Source organism: Haemaphysalis longicornis, unplaced genomic scaffold (assembly GCF_048455015.1).
Source record: "Haemaphysalis longicornis isolate Haplotype H1 unplaced genomic scaffold, Haemaphysalis longicornis Haplotype H1 scaffold_6, whole genome shotgun sequence".
Taxonomy (NCBI): Eukaryota; Metazoa; Arthropoda; class Arachnida; order Ixodida; family Ixodidae; genus Haemaphysalis; species Haemaphysalis longicornis.
Window position 1 is genome coordinate 106,841,594 of NW_027526407.1, and position 17,776 is coordinate 106,859,369.

Consider the following 17,776-nt stretch of genomic DNA (forward strand, 5'->3'; position numbering starts at 1 on the left):
TAAAGTGGGCAGCTTGCACTAGTTGTGTATGGCTGGAGATACAGCAGAACTGGCGGCCCCTCTCCCTTTGTCGTAGGCCCGGCTGTTGTACATCTCAATTATTTCAGTACTTGCCGCTGAGAGTTATCTGTCACTGGCCTGCCTCGGTCGTTTCGTCCGCATTATGTAGATTTAGAGCAACTGGAATTTGTGTGTGAGTGTGTATGTTTTGTCTCCGGGGCTTCTACTCTTGGAAGGGGCGTTTTGGGCTTGTCTGTTGACTTGGACGTCGGATGCGCTTCCTTACTCTGCGATGCAGGCAAATACGGCCCAACGTTCATTTCATCTCCAGATGTCCTGTGTGTACCTGACAGACTTGGTTCCCTAGACATGGATGTAGCTCCCGTTAGGGCGCTTTTCTCTTTAACCACCACTGCCGAGGGTGTCGTGGGCACCACAGTCACAACAGGTGGTGGGGCAAGGTTTGGAGAGGGCGCGGTTCCCTCCGTGTCTATCTCCTCAGGGCTCTCGGGTGTGCTCAAGACCTGTGAGGCAGGCACATGAGTGACTACGCTCCCGTCAGCATGAGTGGCCACCTCAACAGCTGCCGGTCCAGCAAGTGGCGTGGTGACTGGGGCGGCTCCCACAGACAGCCTCGTGGGGGTTGGGATGGGAGCAAGTCAGCTGAGCTGTATTGCGCCGCTGCCGAAACCAGGTGCCGCTCCGCCCCCCGGCGAGCATCGTCGGCGTACCTTCCAGAGCTGAATAGTGCAAATCTCTTCCGGGACTCCGGAAAGCTGATGTTTTTATTGACCTTCAATGTGAGGATTTTTTTTCTTGAATAAACGTTTCGCACGATCGTGAATATGCTGCGTGAGGTCCATGGCAGTTAGGGCTTGGTGAAGGTGCTTGCGTCGCAGTTGTCTGTGGGATGATCAGGTTGACCACACTTTGCACATTTTGGTCTCCCGCGACAAGAGTTTGTACCGTGCACAAGTCGCTGGCATTTTTATCAGCGGCGTGGGTTTGGCACGTACGGTCGGCTGGGGCATCGCAGGTTACCAGCCGTCATGAATTATGGCAGTAGGGTTCTCTCAATGATCAAAATTACATTCTTTGTTTTGATCTCTTTGCCATCTCGTCTTATTGTGATGCGCCGGACTGCCGTGGCCCCTTTGTCACGCAGTCCTTCAAGGATGTAGGTTTGGTTTCGTTGATTAGATCGAGTTCAGAGATGACGCCTTGAGAAGAGTTTAGGGTTCTGTGAGCTGTGATTGTAATGTCGAGGCCATCGATGTTAATTTGCTGAACGAGGTAATTGATCTGCTCTTTGTGGATGAATTTAATCAGCACATCTCCAGAAGTTGGTTTTTTGCGTTGTAGTTTTTTCCAGCAGTACTTTCAAGAAACTGTGCAACAAATAGGACTGATTTTTACTTACAAAGTTTTTTTTTCAAGAGAATGCACAATAAGGAAGCGAGTAAAGGTGTCGTTGCTTCGGAGGTCAATGTTCAGAATATATTTCGACGTTACTTGGGTGCGGGCCCTTTAGAGGGCCCGATCATTTCGTTTGGGGGGTTTAGAGAACACCAAAAGCTATAGTAAAAAAGCAGGGACGGGAGTTCCTTCTTTTCAAACCTTACCCTGGTAGCTTGAGGTGTCCTGGACCTCGCTACCTGGTAAACATACAGGGAGCCCATGTGCCGGAGCTTGACCTGGGCTCCGACGTACACCGTTTGAGGTTTCTATGTTCCCCTTGGAACACATCGCCACGGTTGGATCCAGCTTATGTATGGGGGCTCGAGGTCTGCGGTGTCGCCAACAACATCACCAAGATTACTCAAGGTGCCCCGTGTGGGGCCTTCCACTAGGTAGACGATCCGTCCATCCACCATGTTTTTGGTATCATCGCGTATCGCTTCAATTCGGCATTTTGCCCCGCTCCCGACCTGTGTGGCTCTTGATGAGCAACCTGGTCTCCAAATCACGCATACTCTCCGAAATATTGTGGCTTGCCGTCAGGCAGGAGAACTGGAAATTTACTGGCAAGGGGGAAGTCTCTCTGGCGGGCGGGCATTTTCTCTGGGTAACAGAGAACCTACCCACCAGCTGTCGTTTCTGGTATCATCAAAGGTCTAGACAGGTAATTGCGCACGCAAACGTATTTTCGCAGATTAGGGCGAACACTTCACATTGATTAAAAAATGGTTTGTTCGGCTACGTTTGGTATGTGCCTAGAGTTTCTAAGGCGTTTCTGCTTTTTCACGAAGTCGTTAGAGGGCTAGAAGGCCTTTAGGGCGATTTTATTCCTCCCACCTTTTATATGACAACCGCGACGGTAAAAGAAAGGAACGACTATAATGACCAGCTAAGCTTAGAGAAACACCGGTTATAACAACTTGCTAAGGGCACTACTCCGAAAGGTGACAGCGAATAAATTCTAGGAAAGCCAGCCTAATGAAATCACAAGCAGCGGTAGTGGTCGCTAGTAGTCCTAGACTGCACAACGGTGGCACAAACTAAGAGAAAGTAATGAAGAATGCTACCGGATGTCCTTCGCATCAAACCACTTGATCGCTCCTCATTTTCGTTCTTTGAGTTGATTGCTTCCTACAATGTAACCTTGTATATATACTTGTATTAAAACCTTTCAATAACTATAAAATATGCATTAGGCACTTCTTTATAACGTTCCTTTCGAGATGTCAGTATTACGATGTAGACAACTTAATAGTGCAATACATGCATACATTTTATAGCATTCAGGTGGTGGCGATATGACGGCTTTCCCGGTACATTGTACGAAACTACATTTTTTGAGTCGTCAAGACGTGAAGCGCCGCAACACTTCGAAATTCCAAGGCCACCCAAAATATCGAGGTTGGTCTGACACAGTATTCAACCTTAATCGGCCCGCTAATTCCCCTGATCCATACTCAACAAACCTTTCCCACTACTTCACATAAGCTCACCCACTCATTTCAATAATCGATACTAGCCTACCTGCTAATCGGCATTATTCGGATTTTTTTATGCTCCACCTAAACGTTAGGGTTGTGCAGATTCAAGGTTATATGGCAATACTCTAGCGTCTGCTTTGAAAGTGAAGTGGAGAAAGCACCAAAGTTTTTTTAATTCTCATTGTCTCCTGAAGTAGTAACCAAGGGACGAAATGCCCTTGTACAAGAAGTGGCGGTGACATAGGCGACTGCGAGTGTGCGTCTCACAGCTGCTTGTATATAACTGCCTATTTAAAATAGAATAAGTCGAAGATATTGATTTAATTTTGATGATGGCCCCAAATTTCTTTGCAAGGGTCAAATGAAGGTCACATTGAGAACGTTGCACAAAAATAACCGCAATGCACATAGAAACCATGATGAATGAGCGATGACATTTTTCCTTGCAATATGCGTTCCAGATTTACTTATTCTAAATGCAAATGGAAATTGTGGGAGATTGGCAGTACCTAACGCAAACTGCTAGTATGTACAGACAAGTTCAAAATAAATTAAGGGTGATAACCAGAGGAGAAACGTACGGTTTATGGGAGTACCGCTCATACAAATCTGGTGGTGCTCTCGGGGGAGTGGTAAAAGTATCTTGAGATACAAAGAAGAGCACCCTAGTCAAAAACAAGAAAAAACAGTTTGTAAGCTCCAAAACGGATTCGGAACGGTTCATTTGATTCGTTGCGTTTCGGGTTCAGTCTCAAAATTGCTGAAAAAAAAACGGGTTGGGATCAGTTGCACTTCCGGGCAAAAATTCGGGTTTGGTTCGGTTTTCAATTCGGTTCCGGGTCCGGTTTTGGTTCGACACAATGCACGTGGGTCTAGCCTCGTGCAGAGAACCCGGTGACACAAAGCTCCACTTTCAAGAAGTCTCAGTTCGGCATCTGTGGTGGTGGTGGTTGTTCTTTGGGACAGGAAAAGGAACAGAAATATATTGGGGATATTTTGAGCTAGGGAGGGAGCTCACCTGCATAAAAAAGAGTGCAGGGGAATGGAAGTAGAGGGGAGTGAGAGGATAAAGTTGTGAGAGAGACAAAAAAAGAAAAAGAAAACTGTCGGTATTAGAAAGCTGTCAGTTCGGGCAAGTGAGTCAAGCATGGCACTCCGGGCTACAGCTACTGCGTGACGGCGGTCGTCTGGAAATGATGGAGCTTAAAGGCGAATATTTCCTGTTGGGTAGCCGCAGTCCCCTTTGGGAACAGAAGGTCCTCCATGCCGGCGCTGGGAAGGCCTCGGCGCTGGAGCGCTCGGTGGAGTAGGGTCTGCCCAGCATGGTGGGGCAGAAACATTGCAGGCGCTCCAGCGTGTCTGGTTCCTGACAACCTTTTTATGTATTTTATTTTACGGGACCCCGTTCACGGAATTAAGGAGGTAAGAAATAGAGGAGTTCCAGATCATTCATCACAAAAGGGTTTGTTAAAGAGCACAGCAGAACAACCAATGACGGCAAGGTTCGCAATACACGTGTAGGTTCGAAAATTATAACAAGAAAAAGAAAAGTAAAAAAAGGTCCTGCATTTTTGCAGCCGCGCCTTTCCATAGGGGCGATTTCCCGTGCAAGCGAAGTGAGCTTCTTAAGCATTGTAGTCTCAAGCAAGTGACAGGCAGGCTGGAGAGTCTCTTGTACCTATTATACCGGTTGGTTCTCGGCGCCACAAAGGCACAACAATGCACAAGGTGCCTTCCACAGCCACGGTGGACGCTCAACTCAAAAACGCCTGTGGCAAGCATACCACTACACTACTTTATCACTGGCAATGGCGCAACGCGTAGTGATTGCCGGAGGTCCCATTAGATAGACAATGGTCAGGGAGCACTTGCAAAGATAAAGGCAGCTTTCCTGGCGTGGATTCTCTTTTCAAGGGTCCGCACTCTACCAGGGACGCCTGTACCCGTCAAAGAAGCTGGTGGGTGCCCGGTCGAACCCGGTACCTTCCGCACGTGAGGCAAGTGCTTTACCTCTGAGCCATGGTTCTGGTTAAAAGTTACGACCACTTTCACTGGGGCATTTTCTTACAACGGCGCGTAACTTCCTAAGCACTGAATTCTCTGTTCCGCGGGTGCTTGTACCAATTATTTACACTGCTTGGTGGCCAGTGGTACCGAAATACCTACGACCTTCTTGTAACCAACGATACGGTCCGGCGTAATATTATGGTTTCCAGAAACCCCTGCATGGTAGGCGCCTGTCCCCGTTTTCAAACTGGTGGCTGGCCAGTGGCTGAAGTAGAAAAGCAGTAGCCTCCCACGTATTCCGCAATGGTAGAGTGGGTCCAAACCCTTTATCCAGTGCCGATACAGTAAAGGGGGCGTTTACCCTTTTTGACTGGTGAATGCCCAGCGCTGCCAGACCACGCCCGAAAGGGTTTGAGTGACCTCCCACATAGCCTTCCACGGCTGCTTGTGGACAAGCTTCAAGCATTTATTCCCACGTTCAAGGCGCCCAAAGGCTTCGGGGACGCTTCTAATCTTTAAAGAAACCGGTGGGTATCCGGCGGCCCAGGTTTCGAACATGGAACCTCCTGCTTACGTTACGAATGTTTTAACACTTAACCATCGCCGTCGGCTGACAAGTGACTACCCCTTCTACTCAGGCATTTCCCGACGAGGCCGGTTAACTTCCCTAGCACTGGATTCCATGTTCAGGGGGTGCTTGTACCAGTTTTTGTATACTGGTTGCTGCCCAGCGGTACAGAAGTGCCTACCATTTTCTTGTAACAAATGATACGGTCCGGCGTGGTATTACGGTTTCCAGGAACCCCGCAAGGTAGGCGCCTGTTCCCACTTTTAAACTGGTGTTTCGCCAGCGGCGGAAGTCGGGGAGCAGCAGCCTTCTACGTATGCGGCAGCAGTAAAGATGGGCCAAGCCGTTTACTCCCTGCCGATACAGTACAGGGGGCGCATGTACCCTTTTTGACAGGTGGGTGCCCAGCGGTGGCTGACCTCCCCCGAAGGTGTTCGAGGGACCTCGCAACTAGCCTTCCACAGCTGCTTGTGGTCAAGCTCCAAGCGTTTATTCTCATGTCCAAAGCATCCAGAGTCTCAGGGGATGCTTGCACCCATTAAAGAAACCGGTGGGTGTCGGGCGGTACCAGGATTCGAACCAAGTACTTCCCGCATACGAGGCGAGGGCTGTACCTCTGAGCCATCGCTGCGGACAAAAGTGCTGGTCCTCGGAGATATAGAACAAGTACTTTCATTTTCACTCTATTTTTGATGTTTTTTGGTGAGTTACGTGCACACCACTTAGTAGACCAAGAGAACTTCAGTTTTGTCTAATGTCGTACTACGTTAAAAAATTCTAGACGCACTGCGAATGACGCCCTGCTTCTGGTGGCTGCAGTTTTGTCCCTCTGTGTTCACTCAAGGAAAGCGTAGGACTAGAGTTTCATAATTTGTTTGAAACCAATAACATAGCAACGGTAGTATGTATACAGCAAACCTTGCATACTGCAATGAATAAAACAATAAATATTTCATTGGTTGAGTTTGAATGCGTAAGGCTCAGAACCAGTTGCGGGCGAACTCGCGGCTCCGAAAGTTTATTTATTTATTTATTTATTTATTTATTTATTTATTTATTTATTTATTTATTTATTTATTTATTTATTTATTTATTTATTTATTTATTTATTTATTTATTTATTTATTTATTTATTTATTATATATTTTATTTACTTAATATTTGATACTGGCTTCGCCTTTGTATGCATTACAACAGGGTGATACAGAACACAAATCTTCAAATGTGAGACCGAATAACAAAATAATTCTACAAATTGCGGTTCAAATCGCCATTATAAATCTTCGATAAAATCATACATAGAAGATAATTGCACTGCCGTGTTGATATAATATAAAATAAATCGCGCAAGGAGTCGCGATTGAAGGAAATTCAATATTTGGTTTAAGATGGCGGTCCCACTTTGGGATATATTGAATGACGCTTGGATATATACTTCTCCCATTGAATTCCAGTTTTAGAATGATAAATATTTCGAAAAAATTTCAACCTTAGGTTTCGTCTGTGATCTTTTAAGGCTTACCATTTAAGTTTAATTTTACTTTACCTAGGGCTAAGTTGACAGTGCCAATTACCTAATACAAATAGCACTGCCCAATTCCGTACGTTTTCAAGCGTATCAACCAACACTTCAGTGTAGGCTTCACAAACACATGCGTACCGCAACATTGAGCATACATAAGTGAAATACGGTTGTTCTTTTAAGCAAAATGAAGGTTCGCTAAAAGCTAACACACGTGCAGCCGTTACTTTGATGTTGTGAACGTGCCTTCTTAACCTCTAACGTCTCGTTAAATAAACTCCCAGTTATTTATCTTCCCGGGCCGTTCTTAAGGCAGTGTAATTTACGGTATACGTATTCAACTCGAACAAAGGTTTGCTTGTAAAGATGACGTTACCACACTTTTCAACACTCAACGACTTTTGTGAATCAGCACACCAGAATGTTATTAAATTCAAATCATGGTACAGGTATTCGGATTCACGATCTTTCGCTACAGTTCTGTAAACTACAGAGTCATTCGCGACAATGGAACAAACATTTGAGGCCAATAGTAATATCGTTTATGCATAACAGAAAGAAAAGAGGGCCGTAACTGAGCCTTGGGAAATTTCTGAGGTAACGGGAACATATTCGCACGTAGAACCATTCAGAGCGACCGACCGCTGTCTTAGAGAGATATACTGGGCTATCCATGGAATAACCGATTCATACAGTTTATAGACCGCAATGTACTAACAAGAAGCTCATATGGAACACCGCCAAATGCATTTTTGCAGTCCTAGAAAATAAAGTCAACTACTTTAAGCTTATCTATGGCTAGAGCCAAATCGCGCATAATCTGAACAATCTGCCTAGAGCAAAAAAAAAAAAAACCTGACGAAATCAGTGTTTGGTACGATGTTTAATCAAATGAGTCATATCCCAAGTTTAGCTAAGCTCACCTTAAAACACCGCAATTAAAATAACATCCAGGCTTCGTCATTGACAAGGTTAGCTGCGTTGTTATCGCAAATCTAAAAAGACACTTGTTTTTAAATCGGCAGTCATAAAAGAAGAAGTAACCTAGTGCAGAGCACAAAGGTGAGCCTACCAATGCACGAGCTTAGCCTCTTCTACGTTTATCACCAAGAAATAGTGCAACTTTGTTTTTCGCAGTTATATTATAAAATGAATAGCCGAAAACTTGTGCTTGTGCGCGCACTTCCCTTTCTTTGGTGAGGACTCCTTGAGATGGCACCGTTTGAGCACCTGCAGGGTGCCTGCTTGCTTGACGCCCTTTAAGGCCAGTGAATTTCGGTGAACCACCGCCACCTCGGGTCAGACATCTCTTCCGAGTCGTGGCTCCAACGCTGTCCATTTCTTAAGGGGGCGAATAGCCTGGAGCTGATGCGTCGACGAAGCCCGCGGGCGAGGCGTGGTAGCGGCTACGACTAGCGAGGCTGAACTCGGCCGTCCATGTGGCACAGTCTTCGTGTAACAATAGATGGTATTCCGATGGCCTTAAAAGGTTACCTGGTAATGTCCAGCGAGTAATTGCACCTGGCCCGTTCACCTATAACCACACATTACTGTTTGACAAACGAAGTCTGTTCATTTAAAATGAAGAAACTCCGAGCGGATGAAAAAAGCGTCTGCGTCGTTCAGCTCCTAACGGCGTTTTCTTCACCCAGGGAATAAGCGGTCTCCTTCCAACCAATTGTGCATGAGCTCCGGAGCCCAGAAGCATGCCGTTATTCCGATGTACGCCGCTTACCGGAAGAAGGACGTATAGCCTGATACCTTACGTCGGCTGGTCTCCTCCTGAACACCGGTTGCCAAATATTCTGCTGCCATTCGCTTGCCGTAAGTGGGCCGAGGACCGCTAGCCGAATGAAAAGCGTACATTCTGGGGCCGTACGTCGGCCAGTCTCCTTCATAACACCAGTTGCCAGAAGAAAACAAATATTCTGACGGCGTACGCGCGGTTCAACATTGAAAGAGCGAAAGCGCGGCAGCCGCGCTCCGGCCGGTCTCCTTTCGAACATCAATTGCTACAAGAATGCGAATATTCTGTGGCCGGCCGCTTGCCGTGCTTCAGCTGAACACCGCTTCCCCCCCAAACAAAAGGATGTCCTAAGGCCGTACTTAGGCCGTTATTTCTCTGAACATCGGCAGCCGGAAGTGAACTGAACATCTGGCAGCCGTGTACCTGCCGTGGCGTGTCTGAACACGGGTGGCCGGAGAAATTCCGAAACGTTGGTAGCGTATGATCAGTGGCTGCCGGAACCTGGATGCTGGCAGGACATGCGAGAAACCGCCCATAGACGGGCCGGTCTCGGGACGCACTTTCTGTGCCACCTGCGCCCTTACCGGCAAATATTATTACAAATAAACAGAATAATTCCCATTTTGAAAAATTTTTTTGTTCATCTGCGGTTCATTTTATTGTTATAATCGTACCAAAACAAGTTTAGCAAAAGGTCATTCAAAAACAAAGATGCATTTTGTAATAAAACTAGACGCCAGTTACGTATTAGTAAGAATATTTAGGCAGTATACATTGGTCATTGTAAAGAGAGTAATACGGTCCTCGCGGGCAACTTTCTCGAAATTGTCTCATGCATTCGTTCGTCGGTGCTGGTGGCTTCGTTTGAAATGGGGCTTCTACGCGAATTTCACATGATGACTCATCTGCATACGTATAAACTGCAAAAAAACACAATTGAATTAAAGTGCGTGCACGCCATGAAACGTTGTCGGCGTTACGATTATTGTTTAGTTGAATAAATAAGCTTTCTTTTATTTGCTTGTTAACGTTATGCTTGTTAATGAAAAGTAAAATACTAGCTGTTATAAACTTTGAAATTTAAATAAATTTTCGCGGTAATACATGCCTGGTGGTTGGAAGATTGTAATGGCCGGGGCTCAGTGGGGAATCAAAGATGGCCAATGGAAATTTCCAAAACACGTGAAGTTTTGCATAAAAATACTTTTTGGGCCTCTCTCTTTTAGCCTAAAATATATGGAAATACCCTTATTTTTATTTAAAAAGCCTAAAGTCTATTAGTTTAGTAGCAGACAAAGGCAGTTGGTATTATACATTGTTTACAGTATTACGGAAAATGTATTTTAAGGGCTGTAAAAATTTTTTAGGCCAGTTGCAGGTCGCGGTACAAGAAATGGTCCAAATGTGTGCTGGACCTGCAATGAATATCAGCAAATACTGTGCAAATATAGAGACTTGTTTATTGTCCTAGTTCAAGGGACATGATGAACGATATGCATGATGTTTTTGTCTCAAACGCAACTAAATATTTTATTTTCGGTCACAACTGAGGCCCAAGTTTGTGAGTTTTCGCTACGTTTATGTGCTCCTTTTTTTTGCTAACAGTATCCGCTAATATTTATATATGAATCTTTCTTGGCTATTTTGTAGATACGGCAATCTTGACACAAGAATACAGCAATGTTCGCGCGCCGTTGGCACGAGTGCACAAATGGACGCAACGTAAGTAGCATTCGAATAAAAACACAGTTTAGGTGAACGATGCGTGAAGCAGTTTTGCCGTTTATATGAAGCTTCATAAAATTAAACATTGCTAAATTGCCGTTCCAAGTCGTAAACCAAAACTTTGTATTTCCAGAAAGCAGGATTTCATTTCCTGCCTACCAATGTGGGTCTATGATCTTCGGTTGCAACAAAATACGTTTTTTTACCTTGTGATCCTTGTTGCCTTATCGTTTTATAATTGTGGTTTACTAACGTGTTTACTTTGTCACAACGACACCTACAATGTACCAAACCACTATGCAGAAAATGAAATCACGCATTTTAGGGAGCAGTGTTTTTTGAAACGCGTTCTCTAAATTTATACGCACGTTTGACAGCAATCTCTCCAACATTGCCGATCCAAAGGTGGTATCTTACCAGCCGTGGATATGCGTTTCTATCTCGTCCCACTCGTGGAATATGGAAGAACAGTAAAGCCTGGCAGGCGATTTTAACACCCAAAAAAGTGTTCTACTGAACGCTGTCTGCAGTTAGGCGCTTGAGACTTTCAGCGATTTTTGCTGTTTTCAACGAAAATCCGGTAGTACATGAGAAGTCCGAGGAATTTTTTGCAACCCTTTCTTGTACTTTGGCCTTGGAAATTGGGTGATGGCTGATTTTTTCGCGAGATGAGGCAGCACTCACTTCGTGCTGAATACGTAGCGAAGCAACATCTGTTCCTCGTACCTGTAGTGGCGCTTTCCAGGCTCCAATGCTAATTACGATTTTTGGATTGCCTCGAGTACCGGCTTTAAACTTGCGAGGTACTAAACGAGCAAGAGGCAAAAAAGACAATGTCTACAAAGTCGGAGAGACAGGTGTGCCAATTCAGACCGCCTTACACGGTTACCCTAACTCGTTGGATTGTTTCTGGTGCCATGACAACCCCGCACGGCACAACCTTTATGCACTATAGCCGGCGTTATAAAATCAACCTTCTCAAGGTTTCTTTTTTTTCACTTTAATTTTTGAGGACCCGGTTTCCAAGTTCATCGTCGCGAAGTTTTTTGTGTGCAAATTTTGTCGACGGCGTCGCGGATTCAGAGGACCGGGAAGCGGGACTTGGTGGTTTTCGTCAGTGGTCGGTGGTAAATGCAGACTCTTAACGTGCGATCTGTTTAACAAGCACAACGGGAGCATCCATTGGACTTTTAGGGAATTTCATCACATCGGCGCGGCCCTCATGGTTTGTGCTTCTTTCTTGCCCTTTTTTGCGCTGTGGTCCGTTGTTTTATAATGTACCACATCTGTAACTTATTTCCATTAAATCCCCCGCATGGTGCACCTTGAGTAATCTATGTGACGGTATTGGCGACACCGCGGGCCCCGAGCGCCCAAACATAAGCTGGAACCAACCGTGGCCATAGGTTTTAAGGTGAAGGGAAGAAACCACAAAAGATGGCCACCGGAGCCAAGGTGAAGATCCGGCATATGGGCTGTCTATCTGTTTACCAGACCTGGAGCTGCGGGACCTGTCTAGTTATCAGGGTATCCCGAGCGAAGGAAGTACCCCCGTCCCCTGCTTATATACTATGCTATAAGGTATTTTAGAACCCTCGTTTCCTCCTAAAACGTGACTGAAACCTGCAAAAAGGGCCGCACCGAAGCACCTTTTCCGCCTTTGCCTTTCATCACGCTCCCAAAGCCCGATTGGTTCTCGCCGTTTTTTATCTGAGAAACTCGTGACAAGACAAGATCCATTACCACCCAGTCTGTATTTCTGATCTGCACATATCTGGAAAGCCTTGTCGGCAAGTCGTACAAGGCTAAGAAACTGAAAACGGGAGAAGTCCTAATTGAGGCAGATGAAAAACAGCAGACCACTAACTTCCTCTCACAAACGCGCATGGTGGATGTTGACATCAAGAGCACTCCCATCGCAGTCTTAATAGCTACCAGGGTGTAATATTTTAAGTGGATCTCACAAATCAGACGAACCAGATCTGCTGGAGGGCCTTCATGGCGAAGGTGTGACGGCAGTGAGGCGCATCACCGTATGTCGAAATGACCACGTATTACCGACCAAACACATATTCTTGACATTTGACAGATCAATCCTTCCTGAGACGGTCAATGCAGGCTTCATGAGATGTCTAGTCCTAAGCTACGTATCGAACCCGCTCCGCTGCTTCAAGTGTCAGCGGTTCGGTCACGGCAAAAACTCCTGCTGTGGCAGAATGACATGCGCTAAATTGCAGCACGAGACCACCCAACAGAAAACTGGATCTCCACAACCTTCACTTGTGTGAACTTCCAGGAGCCTCATGCAGCCTTTTGAAGTGCTTGCGAGAAGTTGAAACAGGAAAAACAATTACGAGCTTGAAGGTTACAGAAAATATCACCTTCCTAGAAACGCGAAAGTGGTTCAGCTCTTTCCCTCTGGGGAACTACATCAACGCAGCTCGCCGGGGACGCAGCGAAGTCTGGTATCGGCTCGGACTCAGTAACAGGAGTGGTACTTGGTCCCGCCGCCCGACTTCCCCTGGGATGCCTCATGCAGCCCAACCCGTCACCCCACCGCTTGTTGAGGCAGCAGCGGCTGTGGTGCCAACTTTCTCTTTCAGGTCGGACAGCACTCCCGCGCCTGCCTCGCCGTGCTCCAGTACATTGGAGGGTGCCGAGGGGTGGACGCCGGGGGCCCCGCATCGGCCCCCAAAGCTACCGCACCGCCCGTGAGACCTATGGCGCCCTAACGCCCTCGGCGGTGACGGCTGAAACGAAATGCCCCAAAAGGTTATGCAAGTGCAGGGGGTCCGACCGTCGGGCACCCTGGGGACATATGGCGAGGAAATGGATGGCGGGCCGTTCGTGCCTGCAATGCAGCCCAACGAGCTACCTCCGACGTCCAAGCCAACGCAAAGGCCCAAAAAGTCCAATCCTAGAATAACAGCCCCGAAACAAAAAGTATCAACGCACACACACTCCTGTCATCCCTAAATGTAAATAGTGGGAACAGAAAACATCATTCAGTGGAACTGCAGAGGCCTGCTTAAAAATCTGGACGATCTTTACGAGATTCTGTATGCTAATCAACCAAGCGTCATGTGTCTACAGGAAACACACCTCAGTCCCAAACAAACAAATTTCTACAATATGTACATAGTATCCAGAAAGGACATTGTTGGCTAGACACACTGTTCGCGTGGAGTGACCAATGTCGCTCGGAAATCCTTAGCATGCCACCCTGTCTTTTTGAACACTGTCCATGACGCTGAAGCCATCGGCATGATAACATATGGTAGGTTGATAACGGTATGCCCCCCCTACATTTCCCCTCACTTATAAACTTTTGAGGTCTAATGGCCTTGTAGATCACCTACCGGATCCCTGCATTCTGATGGGTGACCTCAATGCACATAATCCACTCTAGGGCTCTTCCAGCACGGATGCCCATTTGTATTGTAGTTATTTCTTTTTGGGATTTTGTTACCTCTCTGGTTGTCTCTCGTCAAAGTATTATTGTCCGCGTCGTGCTTTGTTCCAGAATACATAATAAGATGCAGCGATGGCGTAGAGGTAGAACACCCGCCTCGCGTGCAGAAGGACCATGGTTCGAATCCCGGTGCCGGACAATTCCCACCGGATTAAAAAAAAATCCGCGTATTGATGGAATTGCACAAAGGGGCTTGGGGTTCGGCCTGACCCCGGCGACCATTGCCGGTAATGCACTCCCTCACCGGAGCAGGATTGGCCACCCTGGTGCAGTAACGGCCACAACCTCCCATGAACACGCCAATTAACCCTCGGCCCTCAGTCCCCAGCGGCTGCGAAGCAACTGACCACGGCGGCGGTCAGACCTGTGACGCAGCAGAGGGTGCTAAGAATCCTTGGATCCGGACAGGCCGCCAATGGAATCTGAACCTGGCAACGTTTAACGTGCGAACCTTATCTAGCGAAGCAAGTCTCGAGGTGTTGTTCGAGGAACTAGAGGGCATTAAATGGGATGTAATAGGGCTTAGCGAGGTTACGAGGGCCGGTGAAGCCTTTACGGTGCTGAAAAATGGACACGTCCTATGTTACCGTGGTCTAGAGGACAGAAGAGAACTGGGAGTGGGATTTCTAGTCAATAAAAGCATAGATGGCAACATCTATGCTTTTATGACGAATACTATAGCATTAACGAAAGGGCAGCAGGTCTTGTAATTAGGCTAAATAAGAGGTACAAGCTCAAGGTGGTGCAGGGCTACGCGCCCACATCCAGCCACGACGACCAAGCAGTGGAACGCTTCTATGAAGATGTGGAATCCGCAATGGCTAAAGTAAAAACACAGAAAACCGTAGTTATGGGGGACTTCAATGCTAAAGTAGGCAAGAATCAGGCTGGAGACAAGGCAGTTGGGAACTATAATCTGGGCTGTAGAAATAGCAGGGGGGACCTACTAGTTGAGTTTGCCGAACGGAATAACCTACGCATAATGATTACCTTCTTCTCTAAACGGGAGAGTCGGAAGTGGACCTGGAGGAGCCCGAATGGGGAGCACAAAAATGAAATAGACCTCATATTATGCGATAACCCTGGCGTCGTGCAGGATGTAGAAGTGCTCGGAAGGGTAAGGTGCAGGGACCACCGTATGGTAAGATCTCGAATTAGGCTAGATTTGAGGCGGGACCGCAACAAGCTAGTACGTAAGAAACTGATAAATGAGCTAACAGTAAGACGTAAAGTAGAAGAATTCAGGATCGCGCTGCAGAACCGATATTCCGCCGTTAACGAGGAAGCCGAGCTTACGACACAGGAAGCCAGCGACAACCTTACACGCATTCTCACGGATTGTGCAGTAGAAGTCGGGGGCATTATGGCTAGACAGGATACGGGTAAACTTTCTCAGGAGACGAAAGATCTAATCAGGAAACGGCAAACCATGAGTATCTCTACCGCAGCTGACAGAATAGAACTAGCCGAGCTCTCAAAGTTAATCAATAAGCGTAAGACAGCTGACATACGGAAGTATAATATGGAGAGGATCGAATACGCTGTAAAAAATGGAGGTAGCCTGAAAGCAGTGAAGAGATGTCTTGGCGTGGGGAAAAATAAGATGTATGCACTTAAGGATAACCAAGGCAACGTCACCACAAATAGGGATAAAATAGTCACAGTGGCCGAGGGGTTCTATAGGGATCTCTAGAGTAGCCGGGACATATAGGATAATGCCGAACGAGACAGTAGTTCAGAGGAGATAGACATCCCACCAGTAACAACCGAAGAAGTAAGGAAGGCTTTGAAAGAAATGAAAGGGGGCAAAGCACCTGGTAAGGATCAGATAACAGCAGACCTCTTGAAGGATGGCGGAGAAATTGTACTTGAAAAACTGGCAAACCTGTATACGCAATGCCTAATGACCGCAATGGTACCGGAATCTTGGAAGAACGCTAACATCATCCTAATCCATAAGAAAGGCGACATGAAGGACTTGAAAAATTACAGGCCGATCAGCTTACTGTCAGTCGTCTACAAGGTATTTACCAAGGTAATCGCTAAACGAATCTCTGCAACCTTAGATTCGAGTCAACCTAAAGAACAAGCAGGGTTCCGTAAAGGTTATTCAACAATGGACCATATTCACACGATCAATCAGGTGATAGAGAACTGCGCTGAGTATACTGAACCCCTATATATAGCCTTCATAGATTATGAGAAAGCATTTGACTCGGTCGAAACCCTAGCCGTCATTCAGGCATTGCGGAACCAGGGGGTAGACGAGCATTATGTAAAAATTCTAGAGGATATCTATAATGGGTCTACAGCTACCATCATCCTCCTTAGGGAGAGCAGTAAATTACCTATAAGGAAGGGTGTCAGACAAGGATACACAATCTCTCCAATGTTATTCACAGCATGCTTACAAGAAGTATTCAGAACGTTGGATTGGGAACAGGTGGGAGTAAGGGTTAATGGAGAATACCTCAGTAACCTCAGATTTGCTGATGACGTTAACTTGCTAAGTAACTCGGGGGACGAAATGCAAAGCATGCTTTCCGCACTGGGCGAACAGAGTAGAACCGTGGGCCTGAAAATTAATATGCAGAAAACTAAACTATTTATCAATAACCTCGGGACTGCACAGCAGTTTGAGATAGATGGCGAGGCAGTGGAAGTGGTAAGCGAATATATATGCTTAGGCCAAGTAGTGACCCCAGATCCCAACCATGAGGCAGAGATAATTAGAAGGATCAGAATGGGGTGGGGTGCATATGGCAGACATTTTCAGATAATGAATAGCAGCCTACCATTGTCGCTGAAGAAGAAAGTGTATGACAGCTGCATCCTACCGGTACTCACCTACGGGGCAGAAACTTGGAGGCTCACTAAGAGGGTTAAACTTAAATTGAGAAGGACTCAGCGGGCAATGGAGCGGAAAATGATAGGTGTAACATTAAGGGACAAGAAGAGAGCGGAGTGGGTCAGGGAGCAAACTGGTGTTAAAGACATATTAGTAGAAATTAAGAAGAAGAAATGGACGTGGGCAGGGCATGTAATGCGAAGGCAAGATAACCGCTGGTCATTAATGGTAACAATGTGGATCCCTAGAGAAGGCAAGCGTTGCAGGGGGCGGCAGAAAGTTAGATGGGCAGATGAGATCAAGAAGTTTGCGGTGATAAATTGGTCACAGTTGGCACAGGACCGAGGTAATTGGAGAATAATGGGAGAGGCCTTTGCCCTGCTGTGGGCGTAGATAGGCTGGTGATGGTGATGATGATGAGGACATAATTTCCTCGTAACCAGTCAAAGCGTCCTAGCCCCAGTCACCACCACATCCTACGCAAGAACCTGCAGAGGGGGTTTTCTTCCCGTCCTCATATACTGCTAATTTAAGTATGACCGAAATGATTTTAAACACCACTTAACACTTTTTGCCTTTATCATTACGAGATACGCTGAAGCGTGTGAGTGGCCACAATCACTGCAGATGTGCTGGTGCCTTGTAGCGGTTTGGTAGTGGTGCCTTGTGTGCGAATAAGAAATACGTTCCCTGTGCGAATAAAACAGAAATTAGTTGCCGTAATTTTTTTTGTTTCAAAACTGGGAATAAATTATTTTGCTTTTATTACGTTTTTAGTTTTTAAGTTATTCATTTTAATCAATGTCTTTACCAGACCTAATAATATTTTTTTTGTATACATGAAGAAGTGTTGAAATTGAAGGTTGCCATATTTGTTTCTCTTACGGCATAATTCTTCAATATGCATTTGTGACCTGAATCTAAGATATATAATCCCAGCTTCTACTG